At 37.8% G+C, this 13484-nt stretch overlaps 1 pseudogene; it reads right to left on the bottom strand.

Annotated features, from left to right (window-relative positions):
* The window catches only part of LOC112611990, a 42869-nt pseudogene that overhangs the window by 16481 nt on the left and 12904 nt on the right, over positions 1-13484 (bottom strand).

Genomic DNA, 13484 nt, shown 5'->3' with positions numbered 1-13484 from the left:
TCAACAATATTCAGTCTCTTTACCAGGAGTAGATTCCATCTCAAGAAATCATCTTCTTTGCTCATCCATAAAAAGCAACTCCTCACCTGTTCAAGTTTTGTCACAAGATTATAGCAACTCAGTCCCATCTCCAGGCTCCACTTCTAATTCTGGTTCTCTCACTATTTCTACTACATCTGCAGTTACTTCCTCCACTGACGTCTTGACCCTGAAACAGTGTGGGAGTGTTGGAATTAACTTCTCCCAAACTCATGTTAATGTTGACATTCTGACCTCCTCTCATGATTCTTGAATGCTCTTAGTGACATATAAATGGTGAATCCTTCCCAGAAGGTTTTCAATTGACTCTACCCAGATCCATCAGAGAAATCACTATCAATTGAAGCTATAGTTTATGAAGTCTATTTCTTAAATATTATGACTTGAAAGTAAAAATTACTCCTTGATCCATGGACTGCAAAATGGATGCTGTGTTACCACAAAAAGAACATTAATCTCCTGGCACATTTCTGTCAGAGCTCTCAGGTGGCCAGGTGCATCGTTCAGTAAGTAACAATATTTTGGAAGTTGTTTTTTTTTTTTTTTTTTTTTTTTTCTGAGCAGTACATCTCAACAGTGGGCTTGAAATATTCAGCAAACAATGCAAATAACGGATGTGCTACCACCCAGGCTCTGTTGTTCCATTTCTAGAGCACAGGCAGAATAGATACAGCATAATTCTTAAGGGCCCTAAGATTTTCAGAATTGTAAATGAGCACTGATTCAACTTAAAGTCACCTGTAAAAGAGTTGGCCAGTCTTTTGAAGCTCTGAAGCCAACTAATGACTTTTCTCTAGTTATGAAAGTCCTAGATGCATCTTCTTCCAATAGAAGGTCATTTCATCTACAGTGAAAATCTGCTGTAGTGTAGCCACCTTCATCAGTGATTTCAGCTAGCTCTTCTGGATAGCTCGCCGCAGCTTCTACAATAGAAACTGCTGCTTCACCTTGCACTTTCATGTTACAGAGATGGCTTCTTTCCTTAAATCTCAATAACCAACCTCTGCTAGCCAACTTTTTCTTCTGTAGCTCCCTTGCCTCTCTCAGCCTTCATAGAATTAAAAAGAGTTAGGACCTTGCTGTGTAGGCTTATGCTTAAGGGAATGTTATAGCTGCTTTAATCTTCTATCCTGACCACTAAAACTTTCTCCATATTAGTAATAACGCTGTTTTGCTTTCTTATTCATGTGTTTGGCTTTTGACTGGCCTGTCTCACTAGGATTAATCATTTCTAGACTTTGTTTAATGTGAGGGACATGCCACTCTTCCTTTCACTTGAACACATAGATGCCATTGTAGTGTTATTAATTGGTCTCCTTTCAATATTGCTTTGTCTCAGAATAGAGAAGTCCAAGAAGAGGGAGAGAGAAGGGAGCATGGCTGATTGTAGGAACAGTCAGAACACACATAACACTTACTAAGTTCACCATTTTCTATGGTGATGCAGTTCATGTCACCCAAAACAATTACAGTGGTAATATCAAAGATCACTGGTCACAGATCAGCATAACAAATATAAAATAAAAATGTTTGAAATATTGTGAGAATTACCAAAATGTCACACAAAGGCATAAAGTGAGCACCAATTATTGGAAAAATGAGGCCAAGTAGACTTGCTTGAAGCAGGGTTACCACAAACCTTCAATGTATAAAACCTTCAATATCTGCGAAGCACAATAAAACAAGGTATTCCTGTACTTAACAGTGGCATTTCATTAAATTCTCTCTTCCATAGAAAGTAAAGTTTTTCTTCAAAGCCTAAAATGAGTAAATACAGCAAACAGTCAGACACTTACTTAAGATTCCTTCTACAACACCATGCTGAACAAATCTTAAGCCTGAGATGTTAATATCCTCATTCATGCAGTCCACAGAAGTGTCACCATTTTCCCTATTTTCTATCACAATATCAATTGGTAGACCACATCCTAAGGGAGAACAGAAACATTTAAGGTAGGTGAGGGGAAATGTTCAAACACAAAAATGTAGAACACATTTCTCTACATGAAATGTAGAGACTCGAAATGATAATGAGACCAGCCAACCCATTTAAATAAAGTTGATCTCCCCACATATCCTATTTAAACCAGGGCATCAAATTTTTAACAGTAACAACTTCCCAATGTGTCCCCATATTAGCAAGACTACTCTATCAGCCATCTCAGACCAGCCCAGCACAAAATTCACATACAAAGCTGCCATACAAGTTAAAAAATAATCCTAAGGACCTACAGCTGAGTGAAAGGGCTTTAAAGCATTCAGCACTCTTAAGCTGTTTTCTAACTGCATGGATGCTGTAGAAGGAACCTTAAGTATCTGAGATTCTATGATTCTAATATAAATTACATTTGAATAAACCTAAGTAGTTCTCAGGATTACCTAATTTTAATATTCTTGTAGAAAGAATGACTTAAAATCTGACAAACTGACTTAGGACAGTTTAGCTACAGGAAAAAACAGTCTACCTCATTAATTACCAAAAACCATCAGATCTCTATAAATCTTAATCAAATCAATAATATAGGCCAAGCCTCTGAGTGGGCTTACAAAACCTTGAAATATCAGAAAACTAAAAATCTCGCTTGATTTTCATTACAAAACAGAAGACAAACACACAGACAAAGCTGTAAGAAAGAAAGACCTCATTGTCTAATGATAAGTCCTTGAGTACATGAAAGCAGTAACTGCAGTCAACAGGCAAAGCCACTGAACTTATCTGTACTTGAAGGGTACAGACAAGCCTTTGGGGGCACTAGAGAAGGCAAGACGACTCCATACACTAGAATGCTATCAGGGTGGTCTAGACATGACTGAACAGTGAGTAATTTTGTTTCTGATTCTGTATGTGTCTGCCTGTACTTTGAATATTTTCCATAATAACCATTGTTTTTTTTTTTACCATTAGAAAAATTAAAAATAGAAAATTATTGCATATTGAAGAAAAAACAGATTTTTACACAAATTATGTATTCTTACCAATTTAAAACATAAAGCCATTACCTAAAGTGAACAGATTTTCTGAAGAAGAAAGAGAAGCCCAACTATAAGTACTATTAATACCCTGCACATAGTAGGTACTCAATATATCTTGTTTTAAGTGTTAGCTATAGATTACCATCAGATAAGCTTTAATTTACTCATAAGCAAGTGCTCCACATATTCACACCAGAGATACCATTTGATTCCTCAGTTCTCAGAAATGTCCTCTGTTAGTAAATTTACAGTCATTTTTACACTCAACTATCAGAATTTGATAGGTTATTTATGACACTCTGGCAATTACATTGCAATTTCCTCACCAATCTAAGAACTCTTATCTACTATACAATTTATAATATCGATGTTATTTTTACTCTGCCAAAAAATAAAGTGTTTTTATTGCAGTGATTTATCCTGCAGATGTGTTACTTATACATACACATCTATTATAAATCAAGCATTGGAGATGAGAAAGAACAAAATTAACAAACATAAAAAAGGGAGTGAGATGATGTCCTAGTGAACAGCAGGAAATTAAACTCCCAGCCTTGCTTCCATTAAGAAATTTTGACGAGATAAAGATCAAGAGCACAGCTTAAGCAGTTTGTGAACAGCTGCACAAGTCCCAAAATGATATATGATTTTTTTGCATTACAAGCTTCATCGCTAACTTGTAGCAGTTTTGGTAAATAGTTGAACAGGTACAATTAAATTTGATACATTATGGAAATACACAGGACCAAGATGAACAATTTTAAAGTAATCTAAACTTAGGAATTACTCCAAATGAACAAAAAGATTATAACTTGAAAAGTTATTTTTAATAGATATTAAAGATATCTATTAAAGCAAATAATAGTTATCTATTTATTAACTAATATATTTATTTTAATATTAATATTTCAACATTGTTTTCAAAAGCATACTGTGTTGAGAGACAAAGTGTAGCATTTGTGACACTCAGCAAACTTTTAGAAAATTAAGATAATTTTTGATACCAATTTCAAGTAAAATGTCCTTCACCATATCTCTCATAAAAATAAGCTAAATTTAAAACAAAAAAGTCATGCACTAAGATATCACAATATCTATGAGATAAGAGTAAGCAACAAACTAAAAACTACTGAAATTTTAAAAATATATTGTTGCAATTTTTTTTTTTTTAATTCTAGAAATTTGACATCCTTTCCATAAATCACTACAATCTGTAAAGCATGCTTCTTCCTCATGGTCCTTTTTCTATATAGGCCTGTAAGTAACTTCCCAACATATACACTGCTACAAAGAACCACAAGTCCACTTACTCAAAAACTGGGTCAACTCCTTTTAAGCTTCCAATGCCTTTAATGTTTCAAGGCAATTCAATAATTCATTTGAAGTCAAATAGGTTGAAATCACATTCTTGGAGCTTTGACAAGAACAGTCGTTTATTGTTTACTTAATCATGTCATGCATGAGAGTTTGGTTGTGTCTTCCATACCTACCTTCCAACTCAATGGAGTCAACACTGCACTCCATTATGCCATGTACCACAAAATGGCCAGGACAAACAATAACAGTGTCACCTTCATAGCAGGCATTTATAACAATGGATCACTACAGAACTAGAAAACAACATACTTGCAAATATACACCCTCACATGGTTTGGATCTGTGTCCCCACCCAAGTCGCATGTTCAATTGTAATCCCCAATGTTGGATGTGGGGCCTAGTGAGAGGTGACTGGGTCATGGGGACAGTTTCTAGCAGTTTAATACCATCCCCCTAGTGCTGTCTCATGATAAGAGTTCTCACGAGATCTGGTTGTTTAAAAGTACGTAGCACCTACCCTCTCTCTCTCCCTCCTGCTCCAGCCATGTAAGCCTTGCCTGCTTCCCCTTCACCTTCCGCCATGATTGTAAGTTTCCTGAGGCCTCCCCTGCCATGTGTCCTTATGACCTGCAGAACTGTGAGCCAATTAAACCTCTTTTCTTTATAAATTACCCTGTTCTAGGTATTTATAGGCAGTGTGCAAAGTGACAAATATACACCCCCACAAAGCAACTTGAGTATTATTCCAAGTGCCTTCATATCTCACTCTGAAAATGGAGCCAACACTGCATACTGAAGCATCTCCTTTGGTAGTGGACTGAACCAAATGAACACCTGGTAAATGGCTACTGCTGATGAAAGGCAGGGTTCTCACTACTTCCTATATAACAGAAAACCATCTCTGGGAAACTTTTTGTAGAATTCATGAAAACGTATGGTGAATCAGAAGGAAAAAAGCCACTTGCAGCAAGAAACTCTCCTTTTACCTGTATTTCTATCTCTTCCCCCAGGTACCTGGCAAAGCCTGTCCGTGAATAGGGTCCACAGCAGACCAGTCATCTTGGTGAAGGAGATCTCATGGGTGGAACTACTGACCACTGGATGGACACCCTTTGCTTAGATGTTAGAATTCTGATAATCAAACACATACCATGAAGAAACCAAACAGACGTATCAGTTCTCAGTAAGACAGCGAGGAAGAAAAGATGCTAACTAGCTAAGAATTACAAAGACACACATACCTCAACAAAGGATTCTCCATGAGTTTTAGCTTTTGCTTCACCTGTTCAATCTCTGAATACAATTTTAACCCTTCAACCATGGAGATATTTTCCTGCTCAAAGCTACAATTTGACAAACTGCTTCTCAGATTAAAAAATTTGCTGTAAATCTCCTCACATTGAGACAACAGATTGTGGCAGTCACGTCCTGAAGGAACTCCAGTTTTCAAGAATGTCATAATGCCTGAGAGTTTAAAAGCAAACTGAAATCCATTGCCTTTCAGACACATTTTTTCTCATTAAGAAAGCCCATGTAGTCCTCAAAGACCCACTAAGAAAAGTGCTTTATAACTCAGGTACATGTTAAGTCTCCCTGAATAGTACTCTAAGTGGTAGCTGTTGAAAGTTTGAAGCACCACTTCATTAAAGTCACTAACTTTTCTTCTTTTGAGGAATTGTTTTTTCTTAGATCCAAACATTTGTGCTTTAGAATTACCTAAAGTTCATATTGTACAATTTGTAATCATTATTTAATAAGAAATTATTTTCTTCTCATATATTAGATTCAAAATCTTAATAAGGAGTGGGTGGCAAGGGCCAACTGGGGAATAGGTGTATAGAGCGAAGTAAATTGTTTCACAATGGTTAAGACTGCCACGTTTTTCAGAGATCTGAATGTAACTTTAAAATGTTTTAAAAGATTACCATATTTATAGGATCAAAAATTAGAAATGACTCAAATTGTCTAGTCCTTCCTTGTACTTAAAGCACTATATAAGCACAAAATTGTGTTGAATATTCTGAGAAAGACCATGGGATTTCAAAAAAATAAACCTTTGAGATTCTGAGGGGAAAAAAATGCTGTCATTATTAGAGAATGATTAACACAAAATAACCTCATACTGGACAACCTCACTAGCACTTGAAATTTATTCATTTACATAAATTCTCAAATATAATTACAGAACAAAAACTATGTCTCAATGTAATAAAATAATTTATAAATACAGAGTCAATAGATATTAAACTAATGGGTTTAACACTAAAATATTGCCATTACCTGTAGTTTTAAAATAATTGCTTTATTTTTCAGTTAAATGTATATCAACTAGCTGTGCCTTAGGTTACAGCTTCTCAATTCTGATATTAGAATCCGCTAGGATCTTTCAAAAATACAGATGCTCAGGCCAACATCCAGAGCAATAAAAACTGGTCTCTGAAAGTGGAGAGGTATTTTTTTAAAGTTCCCTAGGGATGTAATGTGTAGCCAAAGTTGAGAACTACTGTCTTAGATGACTATTATTTTTTTTAACTTAGTCATGCTCTGAAGAAGACGGGGTTCGGGAAAAGCAGAACAAAACCCTAATTTATATCAAATTATGGTGAACACTCAATATTTAAAATGAACAGAGGATTTTATTTTCTTGCTTTTCAAGTAAATGTATTAGGTAAAGCTTGAAAAAGTAGGGATTTTGTCTACTTTGGCTACCCACACTCATTTGAAGATATTCTAGAAATCTACTTTGCAGATAAGAAATTAGGAACCAAACCACTGGTCTATTAAGTCGTGAAGATTAAGACTAAAATTTTAAAATAAGTTTCTTAGCATTTCCAATATCCATGCAAGTTAGCTTATTTCTTCTCATTAGATTGAAACTTCATAGTCTAGAACCAATAAACCAACACCATCTTCAGACCCCTAAGTTCTGAAGCAGTGTGTTTTGAATTAGAAAGGAAAGTATTTGCCACACGGTGCAAAATCAAGACAGTGATTTGATCTTGCTGGCTGATAGCTCTACTCCTATCTTAGCCCAAGGACCTTTTTAGAGTCTGCCTGCATTTGGTAACATTCCAGTCCCTCCATCAAGTGCCACAGTTTCTTCCCCGTAACTAAAAACAATTCCTCCCTTATGCTGTCCCATCTGCCAGTGATGTACAAGGCATGTATGGAAATCATTACTTGTTCACACATGCAAGGTTCTCAAATCAGAGTACAATTTTTGTCCACATACAGATCAAATTTGCCAGATATGCATTATATTCTCCTACCATTACATTCCACTTCAATCAAAACCAATGACTACTCTTTAAGAGCAAGTGTATCAAACCTAGAAAATACTCAAGCTTTTTGATGTTCTGGGATTGTACTGAACACACTATAGAAAAATAGGAAATGCACAATGGAAAAATTAGAAAGGCTAAATAGAAATCACAGCCAACTTATGAAAGCTGAAATCAGACATACATAATTCTAAACCACGTAGAACCATTAACCAGATTTTCATTTTTTAAATTTTGTTATTATTTACTACTTAAACCAAGAGAAACTTACTAAATCAAATCAAACTGCATGAAAATGTAAAGGCTTCCTGCCTTGTCTTATACAGTCAAATCATCTTTCACATAGGAAAAACAAATTACCTTCTACAATTTTTTTTAATGTGAGTTCTAATTTTATTGCAGCATTGCCTAATAATTTACTGCTCATGAATATAGGAGAAAATTACTGGTCTTAGGGCACCATCTAGTGGAAAGATAAGTGTCACATGTAACAAGACCAGCATAGAACAACTATTTAATTTAGGTTGCATGATTAATTTTGGTATTTTTGTATGGAAGGGCTTTTCCTTGTCAAAATATGATAAATTAGAAGAATGTGTTTAGGTATTTTGGATTCATCTGTTAGTTTAACCTAGTATGTTTTACTATAGGAACTTAAGAGTAAAGCCATATAGCTTAAAAAGTATTCTTTAAAAGTTTAAAGCAAAAAAGTCTCTATAATTCAAACAAGTTCACTCTTTGAAAAAAACAATTGTCATTGAATAGATGTTCACAAACCTCCTGATTTTAGACTCAGTTTATAAACAGTAAAAGTAGGTTTCTCTGCACTTGTTCATTTCATTTAATAACTTGAAAAGGGGTTGCACTATTTGTATATTGGTCTGTCTATAGGCCCTTGGAGTAAGAGTGTGCATGTGTGTGTGTTGTGCATGCGTGTCTATGTGTGTCTCACAAAGGTAAAATTAAGCCATGATAACTATTTTTTCAATATGTACAAGATTAGAAATAAACACAATCTCAACTGAGGTTCAACACATCTGACAAAACAATCATATGCATCATCCTTTTCTTCACTCCAACTCTTCCAAATGTTTTGGTAGGAAAACCTGAAAAATAACTTAATATCATTCAAATTTAATCACTGGCTCCAAATGTTAGGATTCTGGAGGGATGAGAGCTAAAGAATAAATCAAAGCAATTCTCATATCTCAGAGAATGCTGCATATTTGCTATGGTTATCAGTTGAGTCATACAAGATAATGGCCTTCTTTGGATCAGCTAGAGGGGTTTTTCTATAACATTCTTTTTTTAAAACTTTCTTTTTATCAGAAGTAGTATTTATTTACCGCCTATAACTGGGCAGATAGTAGTTCCATTTGTTGAGATAGAAAACACTGGGAGAGAAACAGATTTGGGGTTGAAAATGAAGAGTTTTGTCTTCACCATGTTCAGGTTGAGATGACTATCTGACCTCCCAGTAATGATGTCAAGTGTGCAGAGGAATACATAAGCCCAGAGATCCAGGGAAAGGTCAGGGCTAGAGACATAAATCTCGGAGGTGTCAGCATATTAATAGTTTTAAAGCAGTAAATGAGATCATCTAGGGACATAATATAAAGCAGCAGTTCTCAACCCTGGTTGCACATTAGGGTCCCCCGGGACACTTTAAAAAATTGATTCCCTATCCCAGACCAACAAATCAGATATCTGTGGAGGGAAGGGGGTTAGCATCCACATGTTTTTTAAAGCTCTCTAAGCACTTTAACAAATTTTTATGACAAAAAATTCTAAACATATAACAGATAAAATAGTATCATGAATATCATGTATCCATCAGTCAATTCCAATAATTACCCACTTAGGAGCAATCTAATTTCATCTCTACCTCACCAACCTACCCTCTGCTCCTCTCCTCCCACCATCCTTACCCTGGCTTATTTTGAAGCAAATCTCAGATACATAAAATCATTCACAAATTTTTAGCTCTAAAATAAATCTTTATGTCAAAAAAGTTTTAATTTCTAATATTACCAAATACCCAGTGAGTACTTAAATTTTCCTAATTTTCTCCTTGCTGTTGTTGTTTTACAGTTGACTTATTCAAATCAGGATCCAAATAAGGCCAGCTGTGGTCCTTAATGGATGTGTCTCTTAAATCATTTTTATTCTATACATTACCCCTTGCTCTTTTTACCCTTGTAATTTATTTAATAGCTTCCCATACACTGAATTTTGTTGATTACTTCTCCAGGGGGTCATTTAACATGTTTTTCTGTTTCCTTTCTTTCTAGTAAACTGATAGTAAGATCTAGAGCTTGATGGGCTTCAGGAAAGATTTGTTGGCAGGAATACTTCAAGTGAGGCATGATGTACTTGCATCAGGAAGCGCATACAGCAAGTCCTCTCATGTCAACCTTTCATTCAATGTCTTTCATTATATAAGGGAATAAACATCAATTCCTGGCCATAGTCACAGCCTGTGTGGAGTTTTCATGTTTTCCCATGTCTGCATGGGTTTTCTACACGTACCCTGGCTTCCCACATACGAAAGATGTGCATGCTAGCTGAACTGGTGTGTCAACATCCTCCCAGTCTGAGTGTGGGTGTGAGTGCACCCTGGGATGAAATGGCATTCTGTCTCATGCTGGTTCCTATCTTGCGCCCTAAGCTGCCATGATAGGTTTTGGCCACCTGCAATCCTGAACTGGAACAAGCAAGTTGGAAAATGAAAAAATGAATATGAATTACTGTCAAATAAAAAATTTTAAATTAGACAATAATCACACAAATGCACAACAATAAACAATGCAGTATAAAATCGCTCAGCAAGTCCATCAAGTTTGTGACTGGTTTGAACCATGTGGTGGTAAAGGGTACTCCTTACAATATTTACTTTGCCGACATTTATTCCTCAATTTGACCAACAACCACCATGAATGACTGCCATGACTCACTGATTCACCAAAAATTGGGTAAATAATTATTTTGTTTTCTTACATGTATACAGGATTCACATTTATTTCAATGCTCAAGATTAAAATTGTTTTGGGTCTTTATTAGAAGTTTGGTGATGTTTTTGTGACCAGAAATATGCCATAGGAACTTTAACTTTTGTTTATATGTATTAGCCTACAGTACCATTGGTTTTGTTATTTCACTTAAAGTTGAAGTTTCCAAGAACCTGTCAACAACAGTAAGTGAAGACTTCTATAATGCCTAGCCATCTCTTTTTGTGAGGTTAAGACTGATCAATGGATTCAGGTGTTGTCAACCTGATTCATCCACTACAAAGTTCTCTATTAATTTTTTACCTAAAGATTATAGCAGTCATGGAGGATCACTGCCTATAACCTTTATTTCATTAGTGGTTACAAAATATGGATATTCTATCATTCCTTCTTCATGTAGTGGTTGGAACATGTCTATAAGGAAAATCCCCAAGTTATTATAATGTGCTTCCAAGGTAGAGTAGATTAGAAAAAGAAGAGTAATAGGATTGATCCCTTGGTAACTCGAACACTCTAAAAAGTTAGAGCATGAGAGAAGAGCTGGGCAAGATGACTAGAAAACCAAGCCAGTGAGACACGAAATGAACAGTGCTGTCACAGAGGCTGAGAGGACAGTGTGTTAAGATTGGAATGGAGGAGGCGGAGCAAGGTGGTAGAAAAGAAGGCTCCTCTGATCATCCTCTGTGCAAGGACACCAATTTAACAACTAACCACACAGAAAAACAACTTCGTCAGAACTAAAAATCACACGAGCACCTATAGTACCTGGTTTTAAGTTCGTATCACTGAAAAGAGGCATGGAAGAGATTGAAAAAACAGTCTTGAATTGCCAATGCTACCCCTCACCCACCCTCCTGTGTGGTACAGAGAGCATATCTGGGCGCTGGAGGAGAGAGAGCACTGCAATTGTGAGGCGTTAAACTCAGCTGTCCCGCTACAGCAGAAAGGAAAACTGGACCAAACTCAGCTGATGCTTACCCATGGCGGCATTTAAACCAGGCCCAGCCAGAGCGGAATCACTCCTCCCAGCAGTCCAAACTTGAGATCCTGTAAACCTCGCCACTGAGGGCTAAAGCACTTTGTGTCTCTAAGTAAACTTGAAAGGCAGACTAGGCCATAGGGACTGCGACTCTTAGGTGAATCCTAGGGCTGAACCAGGCCCAGAGCACAGTGGACTTGGTGGGGGCACACAACCTACTGAGACATCAGCTGAGGTGGCTAAGGGAGTGCTGGCATCACCCCACTCCTAAACCCAGACTGCACAGCTCACAGCTCTAAAGGAGACCCCTTCCCTCCACTTGAGAAGAGAAGGGGAAGAATGGTGAGGTCTTCATCTTCCATCTTGGATACCAGCGTAGCCACAGCAGGACAGGTCACCAGCCAGAGTTGTGAGGCTCCTCCATCCCACATTCCAGGCCCTAACTCCCAATCCCCAGTGACATTTCTAGACACATCCTGGGTAACAAGGACCTGCCAGCATTCATCGCCTGCAAACTGAAGACCCCTTGGGCCCTGAATAACCAGCAGTGATACCCAGGTACTATGTCAAGGGCCTTGGTGAGCCATTGAGACTTGCTGGCTTCAGGGGAGACTCAGCACATTCCCAGCTATGGTGGGCCACAGGCCGAGACTCCTTCTGCTTGAGAAAAGTAAAGGGGACTTCATCTTGCACCTTAGACACTAGCACAGCCACAGCGGGGTAGAGTACCCAGCAGGCTATTAGTGTCCCTAATTCAGGGACTTGATTCTTGAATGGTATTTCTGGAGCCGTCCTGGGTCAGAGGGAGGGAAGCCCACTGCCGTGAAGGGTGAGTCCCAGGCCAGGCAGCATTCACCACCAACCCAGTCGAGAGACCTGGGGCCTTACGGGAACATCAGCAATAGTCTGGCAGTAGTCCCTGTGGCCTGGGATGATGGTAGCTACGGGGTGAGGCTCCTCTGCTTTTGGAAAGGGGACAGAAGTGTGAGAAGGACTGTATCTTGTGGTTTGAGTGTCAGGTCATCCACAATACAACAGAACACCAGGCAGACGTCTAAGGTTTTGACTCTAGTCCCTGACTTCAGGACAACATCTCTGGATCCATCTGGAGCCTGGGGGACCTCATCACCCTGAAGGGAAAGACACAGGCCTGGCTGGCTTTGCCACTTGCTGATTGTTAAGCACCAGGTTCTTGAGCAAACATAGGCAGTAGCCAGGATGTGGTTATAGTAGGCCTTGAGTGAGACTCAGTGGCGTGCTGGCTTCAGGTCTGACCCAGTACAGTCACTGTGGTGGTGGCCACAGGGGTGGTTGTGTCACTCCACCCCCAACTTCAGGCAACTCAGAAGAGAAACTCTGCTTGGGAGAAAGTAAGGGAAGAGAACAAGAGTCTCTGCCTGGTAATCCAGAGAATTATCCTGGATCTTGCCCAAGACCATAAAGGCAGTACCTCTATGAGTCTACAAGAACCATAGTGTTACTGGACTTGGAGTGCCCCCTAAAGCAGGTACAGCTTAGATCACAACACTCAAGTCTCTTCAAATATCTGAAAAGCCTTCCTAAGAAAGACAAGTACAAACAAACCCAGACAGTAAAGACTACAAGTAAGTAACTCTTCAATGCCCAGACACAGATGAACACCTACAAGAATCAAGACATTCCAGGAAAATAATACCTCACCAAATGAACTAGATAAAGCACCAGGGCTCTTCCTGAAGAAACAGCGATACTTGACCTTTCAGACAGAGAATTCAAAATAGCTGTTTTGAGAAAACTCAAGAAAATTCAAGGCAACACAGAAAAGAAATGCAGAATTCCATCAGATAAATTTAACAAAGAGACTGAAATAAAAAGAATCGAGCAGAAATTATGGAGCTGAAAAATGTA

The sequence above is a fragment of the Theropithecus gelada genome, chromosome 19 (genome assembly GCF_003255815.1).
Source record: "Theropithecus gelada isolate Dixy chromosome 19, Tgel_1.0, whole genome shotgun sequence".
Classification (NCBI taxonomy): Eukaryota; Metazoa; Chordata; class Mammalia; order Primates; family Cercopithecidae; genus Theropithecus; species Theropithecus gelada.
The sequence above is the reverse complement of the archived record's forward strand: the minus strand, read 5'-3'. Positions and strand labels throughout refer to the sequence as shown.